The sequence below is a fragment of the Sarcophilus harrisii genome, chromosome 5, assembly GCF_902635505.1.
Source record: "Sarcophilus harrisii chromosome 5, mSarHar1.11, whole genome shotgun sequence".
NCBI lineage: Eukaryota > Metazoa > Chordata > Mammalia > Dasyuromorphia > Dasyuridae > Sarcophilus > Sarcophilus harrisii.
In genome coordinates, this window is record NC_045430.1 from 52,698,980 (window position 1) to 52,720,754 (window position 21,775).

The 21,775-nt window shown below is 34.3% G+C and overlaps 1 protein-coding gene across 11 annotated transcripts in view; it reads right to left on the reverse strand.

Moving 5' to 3' along the window:
• The window catches only part of NAV3 (neuron navigator 3), a 1,064,916-nt gene that overhangs the window by 838,918 nt on the left and 204,223 nt on the right, over positions 1–21,775 (reverse strand). The window lies entirely within an intron of this gene.

The following is a 21,775-nucleotide window of genomic DNA, read 5'->3' on the forward strand; positions in this document are numbered from 1 at the left end:
GTGACAATTTTTTTAAGTTCTCCTCAGCTAATTAAATGAAATGAAAAATTAATACCTCATCTTAGTAATTTATAGATTAACTGATGTGATAGTGATGGTGGTGGGCTCAGTAATTCTGTCCTAATAGCATCTTTTCTCAAGAGAAACAAATCATTGAGCAGCATGCCTTAGATCACACACCTATTATTTCATTTTTTAAATTGATGAGTTGGAAAAAAGAGTTTATAAAATCTATATACAATGTTTTACTGCTAAAATCCCAATGTCAAACTCAAAAGTATGTTACAATTCTATCTGAATTGAATTGAGGTTGAAATGAAGGAGAGAAAAGCCAATTTCTTGATAAACCATAATGATAAATGAGATTATAATGAGATACCTGGAATTAAAAATACAAACTTAGTGACAGAATTTATTTTCCCTGATTAGCAATGATGAGTTATACTAAGCCATCACTATTCTTTTTGAAAGATGAATCTGGTATCTAAGATTAGAAACATAGCCCAGGATAACAAAAATTCTTTTTCAAAATAATAGTTCTGAACTTATAGTGTCTTAAAGTTTTTAAAACATGATACATGTTATCTCATATGATCTTCATAAAGCCCTTACAAAATAAGTGTTATTTGTATCTTCATGTTATAGATTAGAAAACTGAGGCTAAGTTAAATGACTTGCCCAGGGTGAAACAGCTAGCAAGTGTGTCCAAAGAAGGATTTGGAACAAGTCTTTCTAATTCCAAGTCCAATGCCTTTACCATACAATTTCACTGAGTAGACAAAGCTTAGAAGAAATGGGGGGAGGGGGGTTTCTTGGTGAACTTTTGACTCTAATTAAGGTTGGTTAATTGTAGTAATTAATTGTAGTAATGCATGTTAATTTTATTGCTAGCTGGGATCAGTTACAAAATTTCAGAGTTGAAAGAGATTTTAGAGACCAATGTATCCATTATATCTACAACACTCCCCACAAGTGATCATTCAACTTTCACTTTAAGATCTCTAATAACAGGAAACTCATTACCTTGGGAAATAGTTCATTTCCCAAGTTTAAATTGTTTAAATTTAAAGAGAGTTTAAATTGTTAAAATGATTTTTCATGACAAGCCAACTTCTACTTCCTTACAACTTCTAATTAATTTCTTCTGAGGTTTTACCCTCTGAAGCCATGAAGAATAACTCTAATACCTTCTAAAAAGGATCTTATCTAGGTGTGGGTAGAATACACTGAATCTATAATGTATCAGTGTGTTTTACTGGTTGGTTATGGAGTATAATGGCAATTATTGGTGCGCCAGTGATTTAATCCTTGAAAATTAATAAATGGACTAAGAAAAGTCCAAATAAAATATCCTGAGATAAGGACGTCCCTAAAATTTGGGTAAAGCGAAGTGCCAGCCAGGCAATTCCAGGATACTGAATGTGTCAAGTTAGATGGGAGAAAACTCATAGAACCTAGGCCATATGATAAAATCAAAAAGAAATTGGTTTAGAATTGGAAAGTTTTAGGTCTAACCATACTTGTCAGACAAGTTTTGTTAGCATTCTGATTTTCTTATATATTAGATACATTGTACAAACTATATTGTCTTTATAAATACATATTCCTGTTAAAAATCTCAAACAGGCTTGGGTCCATAAAGGACAAGAAGAACATATATTCACCAACTAAGAGATAATTCAACATCATAAGGAGTATAAGAAAGTCTTTGAGAATACACAGAGGTTATAGGTCAGGACCAGTTTGAACATTTCACTTTTGAGCCAATAAAATTGATAGATGGATCTACCCTAGACCAAACTGGATGCAATGATTCATAGGATCCTGATTAGCCATGATAATAACAATGGAGATCTCATTCAAAAAGATATAATTTTATCCAATGCTTCTCAGAGATGGCTATTATTATAGATAACATTGGGAGTGGTGATATTTATCCCTGTGGTAAAGTGGAAAGAATACTACCTTTGGAGTTAGACAATCTGCATTCACATCTCATTTCTGATGATAACTTGGACAAGTTACAACTTCTCTGGGTTTCAGTTTTATCATTTGCAAAATGAGGGATTTAGCTAGCCTCTAAAGCTGTTTCATCTCTGGATTTATGGACCACAATGCAACAAGAAGCCAAAGCTGCTGAAATAGCTGGATTTTAATATATGTACACACTCACAGACCACTCACAGATCATAATGCACTAAATTAATAGAAGTCTTTGCTAATTCACACTTCTGCTGTTTCCCAAAGTATCAAACACCTTGCTTTCTAAACCTGAACTTTGCTTTTTGCTGCCCCCCTCAGACTTTGATAATCATGATTCTTATTCTGTTTTCTTTCTCCGGACATTGATATCCACTTGATATATACATATTCTGGTTGTTGACCTTGAATTTTTTTCATGCCATCCATTTGGATCCTTCCCAGTTTAAGCACTTCCTAGCTATTATATTCCCTTAGTCTTCAAGCCAAGTTTCAACAATGTCCATATAGTCTGAATAACTGGGATGTGACAGGTCCCAATTTTTGTCCTTACCCAAACCTGATGTAGTTAGAAATCTAACAGGGCAGAGAAAAAACTCTCTCCTAATGAAATATAATATTTTGTGAGAAAAGTATACTAAGAATGAGAAAAAGATCCCAATCTCAATTTTATACTGGAAAAGTAGTACCTAAAGCAATGCAATGTATATACAGACTGGGAGGCAAAAAGTTTTCACCAAAAGTTTTAAGTATATAATTCTGAATTTTTTAAGTATATAACTTTTATTATGTGGCTCCCAGAAGCTTAGATTTAAGAGCTGGAAGGGAGTCTCAAAAGCCAGCAAAGTTCAACATTTTCTTTTTTATAATAAGGGAACCAAGGTGAAGAAAGATTAAGTGTCTTCCCCAATGTCACAGAATCTTTTCCCACTGACTGAAACCAACATGTCCTTTGACATTCACCAAAACCTTCTTAAATTATACTTCAAAAAATTATACTTCAAAAAAATCATAGCATTCCTTCAAGCAAGAATCAGGCGGTCACATTTAATCAATGAATGAAGTTGCTCTTTACAAACATCTAGATCTTCTACAGGTATCAAGGAGAAATCTATGACTAGATATTTAGAAACATATTTAGAGACACAGCTTCTCCAATATCTTTGCCAAGAAAACACCAATAGTGTCATAAAAAACTACACTACTAAAGAAAATAACTTTTGGGAAGCTTAATAGCCAATGTATATTACTCAATCAAACAGAAGAAGTTGTGTAGATATCCTTGTGGGCTGCAAAAATCATGGTGGTGGAGGTGGTGGCAATAGGGGTGGTGGTGGTAGGGGTGATGGTGGTGGAGGTGGTGCGGTGGTGATAGTGGTGGAGGTGGTAGAGATGGAGGTGGTGGTGGTGGTGCTGGAGGTGATAGAGGTGGTGATGATGGTAGTGCTGGTGGTGATGGTGGCGGAGGTGGTTGTGGTGTTGGAGGTGATAGAGGTGGTGGTGGTGATGGTGAGTGTTGGAGGTGATAGAGGTGGTGACGGTGTTGGAGGTGATAGAGGTGGTGGTGGTGGTGGTGGTGATGGTGGTGGTGTTAGAGGTGATAGAGGTGATGATGGTGTTGGAGGTGATAGAGGTAGTGGTGGTGGTGGTGGTGATGGTGGTGGTGGTGGAGGTGGTAGAGGTAGTGGTGGTGATGGTGGAGATGGTGGTGGTGTTGGAGGTGGTGATGTTGAAGGTAGTGAAGGTGATAGTGATGTTGGAGGTGGTAGAGGTGGTGGTGGTGGTCGTACAGGTGGTGGTGGTGAAGATGGTGGTGGTGTTGGAGGTGATAGAAGTGGTGGTGGTGGTGGAGTTGGTGATGTTAGAGGTGGTGAAGGTGATGGTGATGTTGGAGGTGGTAGAAGTGGTGGTGGTGGAGGTGGAGATGGAGGTGGTAGTGTTTGGTTGTGGTGGACGTGGTGGTAGAGTTGGATGTAATGTTCTGGCTAGCAGAATTTCAGCAGAATAATCACTACAAGCATAGTCAGGCATAAAGTACAAAGTCTTTACTGTCTCCTTCAGAGTCTGTCTCCTTCATCTGGAGCAGGGCTAGCTTTCTAGGGGATTTTCAGATGGGCCTTGGTCTTAGTGGAGAAGTGAAGGAGAGAGGCAGCCACTATGAAAGTATTTATCTTTGAGTCTGTCCTCTAACCTCCAGTCCTCTGTCTTCTCTATCTATTTTGTTGCCCGAATGTGGAAATAAGGATTTACACTCAGCAGTCCAGACTGACACAATTCTGAGTTCAATAGAAGTATCCATGACCCGGAAATTAAATTGAGTACCAAAATAGACAAGCAGGAAACTTTGGTAAGGTCTAAACTAGTGTTTCATCTGAAATGGGACAAATGCTTAGAAAAGAGCCTTCCCCACCCCAAGGGAAGTATATAGAGTACATAGTTAAAGTAATAAAAAGCCAATGTTTCATCATAACTTGGAAGCAGATCATTGGACTTTTAGAAACAGAGTACACATCTCCTTGGTTCTCAAAGAAAGAAGCATTAGAACCAGACAAGTGGAAATTAATAGGAGAGCAACTAATTGAATATTACAATAATAATGCTCCTGATTCAATTCCTAAAGAAGCATATTCTCATTCTCTCTCTCTCTCTCTCTCTCTCTCTCTCTCTCTCTCTCTCTCTCTCTCTCTCTCTCTCTCTCTCTCTCTCTCTCTCTCTCTCTCTCTCTCTCTCTCTCTTCTCTCTTCCTCTCTTTCTCTTTTCTCTTTCTTTTTCTTTCTCCATATATATATATGTATATATATATATATATATATATATATATAATTTAATACAATTGGCTTTAAGGAATTACATAAATATAGGTATAAGGAATAGAAGAAAGAGCAGGAGGGGGAGGATATGATAAAACAGTTGAAAAGCATGAAGAATTAGATGAGAAAGAAGTTAAGTGCTGATGAAATTAAGGAGTGTGGTGCTTCACAGCAGGCTCCATTAGGGCATTCCCCATCCCCTGACCTACTCCCCTCAATTAACCCTTCATGGGTGGAGAGAGGAGGAAGGAGAAGGGCAGTGACACAATCAGCAACACCCATGCAGCAGCTTTGTCCACCCCCTATGACACGATTACAAAAGGCACTAGTTAAAGCTAAAAAAAAGGACAAGATATATCTGATTTAAGAATAGAAGCATACCCCGTTATTCAAGAGTTTGACTCTTCAGGTCAAGAAAAAAGATACTACTCTGCTGCTACTCCCTTGAACTCAAAAAGAACCTTCATTTCAAATAATTCCAAAAGTCCATTCATGTATACAGAACCAGCTATTCTTACAAATCCTCATTTTTTTCTGTGGCTAGAAAGGGCCCAAAACTCAATTGTAGAATGAGTTTCACAATATATGGAAAAGATTAAAAGTGAATTTAAGAGTGAATCCAAATTAATTTCTCAGACAAGTAGTATGAAGGTAGGATTCTTGTGTGAACAATGTTGAGTTGTTTCCTTCACTCACCTTGAACATTTTCAAAAAATTGAAATGAGTTAAATTCACACATTCAACAACCACAGAAAATCATTGAAAACTAAAAAAAAAAAAAAAAAAAAAACTTAAGAAATGAGAGTTTGCACATTTATCACAAAAAACTAATGTTTAAAAAATAATAAAGCATAAATGTTTATGTTATACTTTATTTTTAAACATTAACTTTTGGGGAACTAGCCCTTTTTGGCTAGCCCCATTTCTGCGGCTCTCCAGTGTTATATCCATAATACTCATAATCTGTAACCAGAATTCATTTAGTCCTATCTTAGAAGAAAATGGCATTTCCCAACCAAATTCTCACTTTCTGCTATGGTAGGCATTTTCTCTAAATGAAAATATGCCCTTTCCTTGCTGTATGGAATAGACAGTGTTGTGCTGTCCATGCATCTACCCTATGGTGACTTAAATGGGGGGAAGGGAGGAGATAAATCCATGCAAATGAAAATTAACAAAGGTCAGGGAGAAGAAAATCTTAATCTTGAAAATTTCACAATTAAAATTAGAAAACACAGTTTAAAAATATTTTTTGCTTCCTTAAAAACCTTTATGTGAATTTTGTGAAAATTAATATTTATGGAAATGTTAAAGCTGGAAGGGACTTAAGAAACCATCTATTTCAGTCTTTCCATTTTGTAGATTTTTTAAAAAGAGAAAAAGTATAAGTGATTTCCCTTTGGACTCATAGGTTCTTAACCTTTTTTTTTTTTTTTTTTTTTTTTTTAATAATGGACCTCTTTCTCAGGGTGGCAGTCTATGAATCTCTTCTCAGAATGATGTTTGTGAATACATATATGTGTGTGTGTGTGTGTGTGTGTGTTATACATACGCAAATATATGTAGCATTACAAAAAAAGGCAATTGGTGCTGAATATATTTATCAAAATATTTAAAGGAGGGAAAAAAAAGCTTTATGGACTACCAGTTAAGAACCTCTATATCTAAATCACCCAGTAAGTTAATTTTGGAGTCAAGACCAAAAAGAACTTTCTCTGATACCTCCCCCAAAAGCCTAGCACATTTAACAATGTCTATTAATGAAATGATTAATTGATTTAATGAACATCAATACAAAAAATTGAATGAACTTTTCATAAGTTCAAGGTTGTTGGAAGGACAAGTTACAAATTTGAACTGTCTCTATTCTCTTGGTGTTTACAATATAAAATAATCATTAGATAGGAAAACAAAGAAAATGTTTCACTGAGCATTTTGAATTTTCTGAATGTCTCAAGATCCAAGCAGAAGAGATGCTTAAGAACATAGATATCTATTCAATTTGAATCATGTCATACTTGACTTCTTCTTTGAGTACCTTAGAACAAAGGGACAGAAATTTATCACTTGAGTTTGGAGCTTGGATTTTGCAACAACAACAAAAAATAGCATTTCAGGATCTCAGGGTGCACTTTATGGCCAGAAAATTTATGGAACCTTTCTCCTATATAAAACGAAAACTATTAAAGGCCCTTTCCAATGCTAGAGATAGTGGTAGAAACTCAACCTATGATTTCATTGGCATAGGGAACTCCTAGGTGAAAGAACTTATATTTTATTCAAGCAGTGTCCTCTTTGTAATTTATAGTCTTAGACAGTTATACCAAGCAGAAGTGAACATGTGAACCCTACGAGTTCCAGTGAAGCCCCCAACATTCCCCAGAATAGCTAAATTAGATTAAAATGTAATTGGGAAATATTTATCAAAATAAATAAAAATACAATAAAAGGTAGGGTTAATAAATGGTTTCAATATGTAGTGGCAGAGAGTTCTATATAATGGTTTAGTGGCCCTGTCTCTATTTAAGCTTTGTGTCACTGGCTTGGAACACCAAGTTGACTTGTCATACATAAAGCCAGAATGTGTCAAATGCAGGACTTGAACACAGCTCTGCATCTACTGTGTCATCCTTTCTTTCAGTATATCACAGACAAGAACTTATTTCTTTACCATTTTATCTATTAGAAAGGGGAGGCATTAGAGGTAGGAGATAGGGATAGGGTTTGGACCTATGATTTTATTGCTATAGGAATCAATCAATTTATGGAAGAAAACATTTATTATGTGTAAAACCCTGCCTTAAGTTCTGAGGACACACATATACAAAAGAAATCAAGACTGTCCCTTCTCTCAAGGACCTTACATTCTAAATGGAGAGACAACATATGGAAGGCTTTATTTGCAAGTCAAATAGAAAGATCTCATGGTCCTTAAAGTATAGTGTTGAAAGTACAAAGTAATTCTTTTTCTTTAATGTTATTTATAGTGACAAAAATCCTACCAGTATCTGATACTGAATCATTTGACAGTGCCAAACACTCAAGTGACAAAAACTTTCTTTTCAGAATTTTAAAAAGATGTGATTATAGTACCTGCAAAGGGCGGTGGCTAGGCTGCCATCTCCATAGGTTTTACTTCCTAGGTTATAGTGCTGGGGTACAAATGTACCAGAAATAGAAATCCACTTGGGATCTATGAAGCATATATTCATTTAGCAACCATTCTCTATATACCAATTACTATGATAGATAGTAGTGAAAAAACAAATATTAAACAGTCTCTCCCCTCAAATAAATATTTAATAATAAAAGAATTAAGACAACAATATTGTATTGATAAACTGCATATAGCATTGTATAAGAGAAGTATGAACAAGATGGCATCAGGCTACACAAGAGAGATCACTTCAAAATGAAATTGCTATTGTTGTTGTTGCTCATCCTTTGTTCTCAAAAAGGATCGATGACATCATGAGGATGATATCTCAGTTTGTCCATGAACTGGATCTGAATAAAGCAGAGTTGTGAACGTCATCAGCTTTATTCTCTCATGTAGTCATTGAAATCAAGGGGCAAGATAAAGGTTAAGATGACTGGCAATGGCCCAGGATGCATTGAGTGACCATGGCCTTTCTAAGTTTCCCTAGAAGAAGTAACAGGGATAATGATATTAATTAGAAGCATTCTTCCCATTATAATTATGTATTTGTTCAAAAAATAAGAAAGTATGAAATCTATTTTAGAGAAGAAAGCAGTCCATTTTGGCTAATGCACTGGGTACATGGCATGGAATAGTGTGAGGAAAAAAAAAATTGGAAACATAGTTTGATCAAATCATCATCATCCAAAGACATATAATATTATAACATTTGAAATTATTATCCCCACAAAATGCCATATGAAGGATTATACAGATATGTTTATATTCATTCATAGATAAGGAAAACTGAAGCTTAAGAATTTAAATATACTTACACTTATAGGAAAATATATAGAGAAACAGAAAGGACTTTAGAGATTAGCTATTTCAGTCTCCTCCATTTACAGATGGGAAGACTTGAGGCTTAAAGAGGTTTCATGACCTGTACTATGTATTGTTCAGGCTAGCTTTCTGGAGGTCCTTCAGATGGTCCTTGGTCCATCTGGATAGACACCATGAGAATGATCAAGAATAGAGTCTAGATTCTTTATCCTGGCCCAGTCTCAATCTTAATGCAGGAGGCAGAAGAGCCACCACGAGAGTGGTCAAAGATAGAATGTCTATCTTCCAGTTTTTCTTAGCTCCTATATACCTTATTGTAATTACATCATTACAGCATACTGATTATATGTGAACTAGAGAACCATTACATCACCATACTAAGTATTAAGTATATATGTGAATCAGAGAACTCTCATCAATTCCACTGAGTTAACCCCTTGTTTCAAGTATACTTCTTCAGAGTTCCCACTCTCTACAGTGCTAGATCACAAAAGTAATGTCAGAGCCAGATCCCAACACTCCTAGTATCACATTTTCCAATGCAATTTGGTATCTTTCCAAATAATAGGTAAAATAATAGGCCCATCTTTTCAATGATATGCATTAAAAGCAGTTGAGAAAACAGTAATTTGGGGAGAACAATTTAGCATCCATTTCATCTGGCTCAAACCTCAACCATAATCCTCTTCATAACGTGCAGTCTTTCCCTACATATTCAGTAATTAAGAAACTCCCTATCTCCTGAAGCCTGAGGCAGGCCATTTCATTTGGGGACAGTTAGAGACTGATGTCTTGGTTTGCTGAATTATTTTTTTCTCTTCATTTTTTATTCCTTCTTATAAGAGATGACTAAAAAGGAAAGGGGAAATGTACTTGGAAATGAAGGTGACAGAAAAAAAATGTATGCTTAACAATAAACTTTAAAGTGATTGTTGCACTACAAAAATTATTCTCAAAAGTTGAGAAAGAAAGCAGTAATTATAAAGTCCAACTTTATTTTAATGTTGTCAAATATAATCCTAATACCTAAATCAAGGAAAAATTAAGACAAAGGACAGACATGGACCAAATATATTAGTGGATATTAATTCAAAATTAAAAGCAAAGTTAAAGTAAAAAGCAAAAGTAAAATTTTGTTAAAAACATGACAATGGTTGCTCGATTATTTTTTCTTGTCTTATTGTTATTGTTAACATCTCTAGAACAATATCAAATAATAGCCAGATTAAAAATTATCCTTCCTTTACTCCTACATTTAAAGTAAAAATTTATGGTTTATATTCATTGAAAATAGTACTTAGTTTCAATTTTAAATACTTTTATGATAATGAAAATGAATAAACTCAAGTTTGATAAGGTTTTTATTTTAAAAAACTGAAAAGCTTTTTGGCCTAAAGTTGACTTGTGGCTAGGAGATAAATTCTTAACAGAGGTAAGGAAACAAACAATGACCAAGGGTAAAATAGATAATTTTTATTATATGTAATGGGAAAGCATTTGCAGAAACAAAATTAATGGATCCCAAGTAAGAAGAGAAACAGTAGAATGAGAAAAGACTTTATAACCAATTTCCCAGGTGTGTTTGTTATTGCAGATATATAAACAATATAAATATGAAATATCAAAGTTATTCTCTGATAAGTTAGAGTAATATAAACTGAGGTTTTTTTATTATAACTTTTTATTTACAAGTTATATGCATGGGTAATTTTACAGCATTGACAATTGTCAAACCTTTTGTTCCAATTTTTACCCTCCTTCCCCCCATCTCTTCCACCCAATGGCAGGTTGACCAATACATGTTAAGTATTAAACTGAGTTTTTTAAAGAAACAATTGGAAACAATAATATAAATGCTCTGTTTCTAACTGTAAAAGTTAACTGCAAATAAAAACAAGTTTGAGCTTTCATCTCACATCCAGCAAACTGGAAAATATAACAAAAGATAGAAAAAGTCGAAGTTGGAGGGATTGTAGGAAGACAAGCATACTAATGCATTATTGCTGGAGCTAAATAAATATTATCATTCTGGAAAGCAATTTGGAATTATGAAATAAAGTTTAAAATGTCAATTATTTTTAGACTCAGAGATTCATCACTATGCACATATTTGATCACTGATCAAAAAGTCTCATATGTACCAAAATATTTAAAACAGTACTTTTTGTGATAAAAGAAACAAGAAGCAAAATAGATATACATCAATTAGGAAATAGTTAAAAAAAGAAATGTCAATAATATGGAAATGTATTATAAGTGTACATATATAAGCTATATTGGATTGCTTGCTGTGTTGGGGATGTGAGGGAGGAAGAAAAACATTTGTAACTCAAAATCTTATAAATATGAATGCTGAAAACTATCTTTATTGCACATGTTTAACTTATATTGTTTTGCTTGCTATTGTGGGGAGGAAAGGGGGAGAGACAAAGAAAAATTGGAACACAAGGTTTTGCAAAGGTAAATGTTAAAAACTATCTTTACATGTATTTGGAAAAAATAAAATATTAAAAATAAAGAGAAACTATCTACATGTAATCAGAAAAATACTATTGAATTTTTAGTGTCAAACATGATGAATGTAGAAAGCATGAGGTTTATATAAACTGATGAAAAATGATAGAACAAATGTAAATAAAAAGAATCACAGCAATAAATATTAATTTCATTGTTGTTGTTCAGTCATTTCATTCATATCTGAATTTCCTTCTTGGCAAAGACACCAAAACTATTTACCATTTCCTTCTCAAGCTTATTTTACAGATGAGGATCTGAGGCAAACAGAGTTGAGTGACTTGCCCAGGACTACACTGCTAGAACATACCTGAGACCAAATTTGAACTCAGAAATACGAATCTTTACAAAACTAGCAAATCCAGCTAAAGCTGGATTTGGACTTAGCGAGATGAATCTTCCTACCTCTAAGCTAGGCACTCTATCTATTGTTACCTAACTATGTCTAAAAAAAGACACTACAAAATTAGAATCACCAGGTTTGGACCCAAAGTATGATCACCTGTCACAATGAGCACCTATCAGGGTTCCATGGATGTGGAGTATTGCAAATTATGCTAGATTTGTATACTGTATTTTTTTAATTCTGAATTTTTCTTCCTTTTTTTCCTTTTTCCTTTTTTTTAAATGATCCTTTGTCATAAGGAATGACTCTCTGATTTCACAATAACTGAATCCTTGGATGATTCCTTGGGAAATTTCCTAAAGAAATTGGAGCCATCACAATGCAATAGGAAAGTCTTCTGCTATTTTTCTCCCACTAATTAAGCAGATCCAGCTTTGAGGCTCGCTGATGAATCTAACTATGACAATCAGATTGTCAGTACAGAAGGAGATTCTTCCTCTGTAGGCAGAGACAAGCAGATAGCAGAATGTCCAAGTAGAGACCATGAGATGACCTATAAAGGGAGCTTCATGGGATAGAGGGAGGAACAAAATAAAAGAAACATTTGAAAAGAAACACTAAAGTACAATTTCAATCAATGTAGTCTGGCAGCAGACCATTGGGAAATGGTGTCCATCAGCAAGCCAGTGTTCAGCAATCAAAGAGTGATTACTTCCTTTAAGGCTTTTAGTGTTGATCAGATAGAGAGAAGCTGCAGAATAGAGCAGCTATCCTGAACTGAAGTGTACCAAATCCCATACTGACCTAAATGCTTGCCAAAAGGTCTGCCTTGACCAAAATTAGTATTTTTTGCAAAAAGACGCATCCTAGGAAGGAAGAGAGAGATAGAATAAATGCCACCATTATTAAATAAACATTAGAATCAGTGAGTGAAACTTACAGTGATAGATTACTGCATCAAATTCACTTTTTTTCTATCATTTCTTCCTGTATCGAGCCATGTGGACTTTCTAGTTTATACTTCCCCTTAAATAGTTGTTATACTCAAGCTCAGTCTTTTAGCATGTTTCAGCTCATTTGCACAGACTTTCAATATAATTGGCTCAAGATAGGATCCTTAACTATCACCTATACATTTTAATTTACATTCAATGAACAGTAAAAGTATGATAGCCACATTACATGACATGCAATAAGTATGTAAGTCTACTCAAGAAAAAAAATCAATGGCAATAGGTAAATTACAGTATTCAGGCTTCAACTTGGTATCTCTAGCAAATTAAATCAAATTCCTGTATCAGAAACTTTTCAAAGAGAAAATGGAAATATGGTTATTTAAAAATTAAGTAAAGTGAGACAGCTATAGAATCAAACAAGCGCAACTGATACAGTTTTACATTATTGTGCATTATTTTGTAAAATATTTTAAAATACAAGGGAATGAGCATTTTTAAAAATAATTTTAGCCTCATTGTGAGCTTTGCCATCTCATATTCTCAATCTATCTATTCTGTTGTGTACTTGGAATCAACATTTTGGTGCAACATACAGATTCAGAGACTGGTAATAGTAATTGTTATTAACTTATGGAAGGTTTTATGTCACATCCTGCTTTTCTGGGCCTCAGTTTCCTTATCCGTAAAATGAAAGAGTTGATAATCTCTAAGGTCTCTTTCCATTCTAAATTATTATGATCTCTCCCCACCCTACACAATCTGGATAAACTATGCCTTTTTTCCTTTCCCCTCTCCCTATGATATCAATGTAATCTTTAGACCTTCTCAAAAAGATCATTTTCCACTTTCCTGTGTAAAGTCGATGTGTTTCTGTCACTCTCCTTCTTTCACAAAAAAGATCATCTAGTGTCTTTATGTAGTCAATTAAGTGGCATATTGGATACAGGGTTGCCCTTGGGATCAGGAAACTCTGAATTCAAATTCTATGGTACAGATACATGGTGCAATGGTTCTCCATTCATTCTCCATTCAGGGCATATACTGGCCCTGAAGTCAGAAGACCTGAGTGCAAATCCTACCTCAGATGCTTAAGACTTACTAGCTGTGTGACCCTGGGTTGACCCCACTTGCTTCACTAAAAGAAAAAATTTTAAAAATAATGAGTTTTGGGGGCAGAGCCAAGCCAGCAGAAAGGACACATGCTTCTTTCTGATCTTCTCCCATGACCCTTAGACTAATTAGCAAGTCTAGCCTCTGAATTAGTTCTGGACTGGCAGAATTCACAAATATTGGGAGTGCAACAAATTACCAGCAGAAGATAATTTCAAAGATCACCAGAAAAGGTCTGTTTCAATTGGGTATGGAGAGAGGTGGGCCAAGTGCAATCTGGTTGAGCACAGATGCCAGTGTAGACTGTGCAGACCTGCAGTGATGGGAATTTAGCTCGGCATGAAATCTACAGGGAGAAATCTATGGCATTGTTGGCTACTCTTTCCTGGTTGAAAGCCAGTAGATCAGCAGAGAAGTTATAAAACACCTAACACAAACAGAAAAAGTAAATAGTGAACCCCAAAAGGCCAGAATCTCATGGGACCTGGCCATACCCACCCAACACTAGTAATAAGTCATCACTGGCTCAGTGCAGCCAGCATTGAACCAGCATGGCCATTGCCATTTTCAGGGAAACTTGGACAACCCCCACTTGCCCTAAAAATACATCTCAACTTTAAAAAAAATAAATAAAAAAGCAAAAAGAACTCTAATCATAGATAGTTTTTATGGTGAAAGAAAAGAACAGATTTCAAACACTGAGGAGACTAAAAGCAGATTGTCTCTAGATGAAGCCCCAGAAGGTAATATAAATTGGTCCCCATCACACAAGGCTCTTCTAGAAGAAATTAAAAAGAATCTTTAAAGAGAGCTAGAAGAAAAATGGAGAAAGGAAAAGAAAACTTTGAAAGAGGGTTTGGAAAAGGCAACACTTAGTAAAAAAACACTTAGTAAAATGGAAAAAGCATATAACTCATTAAAAGATAGATTTGACAAAATGAAAAAAGAAAACAACTCCCAGAAAAACAAAATTTGTGAAATGTAAAAAGAAAATAACTCATTAAAAAACAGAATTTGTGAAATGGAAAAAAATCCATAGAACAAAACAACTCATTTAAAAAATTCAATTGGACAAATACAAAAAAAAGTTTTTAAAAAGTAAATGAAAAACTAATTCATGAATTATGAATGAATGGAAATTAATGACTCAATGAGAAAAGAAGAATCAGTCAAGCAAAATGAAAAAAGTGAAAAAATAGAAAAAATGTAAAATACCTACTTGACAAAAACATCTTACCTGGAAAATAGATCCAAGAGAGACAATCTAGATTATTGGACTCCCAAAAACCATGATGAAAAAAAGAGCCTAGACACATTTTTTTTCAGGAAATCATCATAGAGAACTGCCCTGATTACATAGAATCAGAAGGTAAAATAGCCATTGAAAAAATTCACTGAACACCTGAAAAAAAAATTAAAACTCCAAGGAATATTGTGTCTAAATTTCAGAACTATTGGACTAAGGAAAAATATTATAAGCAGCCAGAAAGAAACAATTCAAATACCAAGGAACCACAATAAGAATTCCCAGGAGGTAGCAGCCTCCACCTTAAAAGATTGAAGGGCTTGACTGATATTCCAAAAGGCAAAGGAATTTGGAATGCTGCTAAGAATAATCTGCTAAATTGGGCATGTTCTTTCAGGGAAGAAGATGGACATTCAATGAAACAGGTCAATTCCATTTATTTTCTATGAAAAGACCAGAGCGAAACAAAGTTTGACCTCCAAACATAGAATTCAAAAGAAGCATAAAAAGGTAAAAAGAAAAGAACTCTTGAGAACTGCATTTCTGTTATGGGCATACATAGACAATGCATATATTATTTTATTTTACTGTTACAAAATAAAAAAAAAGAAACTAGAGGCGGAAAAGGGATTGTACCAGAAAAAGCAGAAAGTGGAGGCAAAAAGAGGGAAATTATATATCAGGAAGAGGCAAAGTATCATATTGAGGGAAAGAAAGGAAGAAGATGAACATTGTGTGAATCTTACTTTCATTAGATTTAGTCCAAAGAGAAAATATTAGACATATTTGGTTTCACCGAGAAGCTTCTCTTACCTTACAAAAATGTGAGAGGAGAAAGAGGGAAATGGAAGCTGTAGGCTAAATAGAAGGGAAAACAGAAATAATAGGGGAAAGATATAAGAAAGAGGGAGGAGCTCTAAAGGGGGAGGAGAAAGCAAGTAGTACTCATAAGTAAAATATTGGAGAGGAGGGAAAGAGGAAAAAGAAAGACAAAGCATAATTTGGGGTTAATAAGATGGCAGGAAAAATGTTTATGGCAGCCCTGTTTGTAGTGGCTAGAAGCTGGAAAATGAATGGATGCCCATCAATTGGAGAATGGTTGAGTAAATTGTGGTATATGAATGTTATGAATATTATTGTTCTGTAAGAAATGACCAGCAGGATGAATACAGAGAGGATTGGCGAGACTTACATGAACTGATGCTGAGTGAGATGAGCAGAACCAGGAGATCATTATATACTTCAACAACAATACTGTATGAGGATGTATTCTGATGGAAGTGTATTTCTTCGACAAAGAGAAGATATAGCTCAGTTTCAATTGATCAAGGATATACAGAAGCAGCTACACCCAAAGAAAGAACACTAGGAAATGAATGTAAACTGCTTGCATTTTTGTTCTTCTTCCCGGATTATTTATACCTTCTAAATCCAATTCTCCCTGAGCAACTGTTCGGTTCTGCACACATATATTGTATCTAAGATCTACTGTAACCTATTTAACATGTACAGGACTGCTTGCCATCTGGGGGAGGGGGTGGAGGGAGGAAGGTGAAAAATCGGAACAGAAGTGAGTGCAAGGGATAATGTTGTAAAAAATTACCTTGGCATGGGTTCTGTTAATAAAAAGTTATTAAAAAATAAGATGGCAGGAAATACAGAATTAGTGGTATTAATGATAAATGTGAAGGTGTGAATTCTCCCATAAAGTGTAAGACTACATTAAAAGCTAGAATCCTATTATATGTTCTTGTAAACAACATTAAAAGCCAGAATCCTACTATATGTTGTTTACAAGAAACACATTTAAAGCACAGCAATACAGACAGAGTAAAGATAAAAGGCTGGAGTAGAATCTATTATCCCTTAGGTGAAGTAAAAAAGCAAGGGTAGTCATACAGATCTCAAGCAAAAGAAAAAATGGATCTAATTAAAAGATATAAGGAAGGAAACTATATTTTGCTAAAGGGTACCATAGATAATGAAGCAATATCAATATTAAATATATATGCACCAAGTGGTATAGCATGGAAATTCGTGAAGGAGAAATTTTAAAAAGAGCTTGCAAGAAGAAATAGACAGCAAAACTATAATAGTGGGAGATCTCAACCTTGCTCTCTCAAAACTAAGATAAATCAAACCACAAAACAAATAAGAAGTTAAAGAGGTAAATAGAATACTAGAAAAGTTAGGTATAATAGATCTTTGAAGAAAATTGAATGGAGACAGAAAGGAGTACATTTTCTTCTCAGCAGTTCATGGAACCTCTGCAAAAATTCACCATATATTATGACATAAAGACTTCAAAATCAAATGCAGAAAGGCAGAAATGGTAAATGCATTTTTGTCAGATCACGATGCAATAAAAATTACATTAAATTGAAACTAAATACTCTCATCCTAAAAAATGAATGGGTGAAACAGCAAACCAGTCACAATAGATAACTTCACCCAAGAGAATAACAATAATGAGACAACATATCAAAATTTGTGGGATGAAGCCAAAGTGGTAATAAGGATATATTTTACATCTCTAGATGCTTACTTGCATGAAATAGAGAAAGAGAAGATCAATGAATTGGGCTTGCAACTAAAAAAAACCAGAAAAGGAACAAATTAAAAACCTCCAATTAAATACCAAACTTGAAATTCTAACAATAAAAGGAGAGATGAATAAAATTGAAAGTAAAAAACTATTGATTAATAAATTAACTAAACGTTGTTTTTAAATAGATAAAACCTTAGTTAATTTGATTAGAAAAAGGAAAGAGGAACTTTATGCCAATAAATTTGATAACAAGTGAAATGGAGGAATACCTACAAAAATATAGATTGCCCAGATTAACAGAAGAGGAAATACATTACTTAAATAGTCTTATTTTAGAACAAATAAATTGAACACACTATTAATAAACTCGCTAAGAAAAAATCCCCAGGACCAGATGGATTTATATGTGAATTTTAACAAACATTTAAAGAACAATTAACTCCAAGACTATATAAACCATTTGAAAAAATAGGGAATGAAGGACTCTTACCAAATTCTTTTTATGACACAGACATATTACTGAAACCTAAACCAGATAGGACGAAAACAGAGAAAGAAAATCATAGACCAATCTGCCTAATGAATATTGATGAAAAAATCTTAAATAAAATATTAGCAAAGAGATTACAGAAAATCATCCTGAGGATAATATACCATGACCAAGGAGGATTTATACCAAGAATACAGGGCTGATTCAATATTAGGAAAACTATTAGCATAACTGACTATATCAATAACAAAATTAACAAAAACCATATGATTATCTCAATAGCTGCAGAAAAAGCATTTGATAAAAAGTATTTGAGTCCAGATTTAAACTTGGGAAGATGAGTCTTCCTAATTCCAAACCCAGTGCTTTATCCATTGTGCTGCCTAGCTGCTGACATGACACTTCCTGTCAAAATTCATCCTTGGATCTCATTGTCTCTCAACAATTTCAGGAATTCAGCTACAATTCTACTAACCCCTTAATCCACTGCATGCAAATGTGTTCAGGTCTCCACTATGTTCAAAAAATAAACAAAAGCAAAATTCTAGGATCCTATATATCTTTTCCCTTTCACTGTTAAATTCCTAGAAAGAATAGTCTACACTCATTGTTTTCACCTTCTCTTCAATGATACCTAATTTTTTGGACCTGTCTTCTGCCATCTCCTACTGAGGGAATTCCTCTTCTAATGCCTTATAGCTCAAGATCACACATTCAAATTATGTCAGATTCAAACTTTGAACCTTTTTGACTTTTTGACTATAAGGTTACTTATATAAGGTTACTTCTCAGTCCACTCTACCATACAATCTCCTTCCTTAATTCATTTTGCACTTTGATTTTCAATCCAAATCCTCTCAAGAGGAAGAAAACTTCTTCTCAAAGGTCAACAGTGACTTCTAATTGCCAAGATCAGTGATCTTTTCAAAGATTCCATCCTCCCTAATTTGTGCAGCATTTGACAGTGTTGACTTTCACATATTCTCTCCCCTAGAATAATCTCTCTTCCCTTGGTTGCAATTTTGCTGTTTTCTCCTGGTTTTGCTCCTACTTTATTGAATATTCCTCAATATCTTTTGTCAGTTTTATCCTCTTTTGTGTAGGTAATCTTTTGAATATAGTTAATCTTCAATCTGTTCTAGGCCTTGTAATGATAAAATTGTAAATCTTCTAATCAAGAGGACCTAACCCTGGAAAATTCTTTGTAAAGACATAACTCATAATTTTCTCTCATTTATTATGTCATTGGTAAATCTGAAGTCATTTATTCCCATGGTATTATCTCTAATAGGAAAAAGTATATCATCTTGGCACAAGATGGCAAACAGGGGAGGGGAAAATGATTGGTTGATTTTTCTACTCATCCAAAGAATAATGACTGTTTTCAATGAAGTATCATGTGAAATTTAAATGATTTCAAATGGTCCTAAACTATTTAATCAACAATTCATTACAAAGTCCATGTTTAATCAATAAGTACTTTAAAAAAATTGAAATCTTGACACATGAATTATGTGATTCTTGATCACTCTGAGACTTATTTCCTTATGTAAAGCAGAAATAATAGTGCTTCCTACTTCCCAGGGCTGTTGTGAGAATCAGAAAAAATATATGTAAAGTCCTTTACAAAGCTTAAAAGATCCATTTTCATAATTCTATTCATATAATCACTATTACCACTATTATTACCACCACCATCACTACTACTACCATTCCTATCATTATATTCCTTCACCTGGATATTTCATTCACATAGTTTATATTATTATAGTTAGATAGCTAGGTGGTACAGTAGGTATAATCCAGTAATAGATAGTACTAGAGTGTCAAACCTAAATGCATCTTTCTGAATTTGAATCTGACCTCAGACACTTACTAGATGTGTGTCATTTAACCCTGTTTGCCTCAATTTTCTCTTCTGTACAATGAGCTAGAGACAGAAATGGCAAATCACTCCAGCATCTTTTCCAAGAAAGCCCCAAATGAAGTCAAAGAGAGTAAGATATAACTGAACTACAACAAAAATATGATTACAGATAGTCAGATGACTCAAAAATCTATATATTCCTCCCCAATCTCTTCCCTGGGGTCTTATAACACATCATCAATGCCAATTGAACATCTCCATCTGAATGTCCTGATAGCACCAGCAAGATGAAACAGAACTCCTCATTTAATCCCTTAAATCAGGCCATCTTCTCAATTTTCCTCTTAAAGTTCCAATCTTATCATCACTTTAGTCTCCTACCTCAAAACAATGAAATTATCTTTCATTCTTTCTTTTTTCTTATTAGCGCCATTATCAGATCAGAGACCAAGTTGAATAGTGATATAATGATTAAAAAGGATCAGAACAAAAAGATCTGAGTCTGAAATGTTCTTCAGACACTTAGTTCTGTTATAGAGCAATCACAGAAAATCATCAGACCTCAGTCTTTTATTCTACTAAATAAAGGGGTTAAACTAGATATTCTTTTAAATTCTTCCAGATCTAGAGCTAGGATATCAGTGTCATAAGATTCTACCTTTACAATATCTCTCACATCTATCCATGATAGTCATCCAAGTTCAGACTGTCTTCACCTCTTCCTAACTGATCTTCATTCTACAGTTCTATAGTGACTGCTGGAGATTTGTCATCACAACTATACAAATGAAAATTCACCCATTCTCTTAAGTTTAATCTTTCAATGAATTTGTGATCCCATTAATTTGGGTATTCCAGCCAATGGTACAAGTCACTGCCCATTCTCATCCATTCACCCTGTTGTTTTCTTGTCCATGTCCTCAACAAGGAGCCCTTCAAAAATAGTGGACCCTTTCTCCACATTTCTTGATATTTCATGGCTTCCAATGCAATATGTAGAATATCTCATGTTCTAGCTACCCATCTACCTATTTCTTTGTCTCAAAGTACATCTCCATGGCACTATGTTATCTGCATCATCCTTCTTTAAGCAATATGTCATAGTCTACTCATGCTCACTTAGTCTCCATTGACTTGTAAGTAACTCACAACTTTAATTCTTCAGAGATTACTATTATATGACAAAACACAAATACCCTTTTGTAACATCTAAATACAAATACAAATAAATAAATACCCCTTTTTAATGTCTTTTCTCAATCTGGATATAATCTATATTTACAGGCCATTATGATTCTTTATATACACTATGATCTAACTCAAACTGGCTTACTTTTTGATCTCTATACCCAATATTCTATTTCCTGCTTTTGTACATGCTATCCCTCATATCTGTCATACACTGATTCCTCAATTCTCCCTTCAAGTTCAGATGAAGAGCTACTTCCTAAAAAGGGCCTTTTCCTAATTCCCCTTATTCTGAACCCACCTCACCATCACAGTTTATTTATTTAGTATATGTTTAGAACATATTAGTCTAGTTTAGTGCTTAGAGAAATATCGGAACCAGAAAGACTTAGTACTCAGTTCCCACTTTTGACTAATATGGCTGTGTAATATTAACTGAATTCTCTCAACAACTCTCTAGCCTATAAATTGCAAAGGATGTTCCCACCCGCCTTGGTAGAGGGAATTTCTTTATCCAACCTCTCCATTAACCAAATAAGCCACAAATTCTCTTTCTAGTTCTTTGGGTGTATTTAATTATGTACATTTGGTTTGTTCTCAGAGGATATAAGCTCTATGGGTGAATGATTTATTTTTGTTTTATATTCTCATGGTGACTAGTTTATAACAGGTACTTTTTAAATCACTAGAGAATAAATAAGTGAATTGCATGACTCACATTCCATCCTTAGTGCAGCT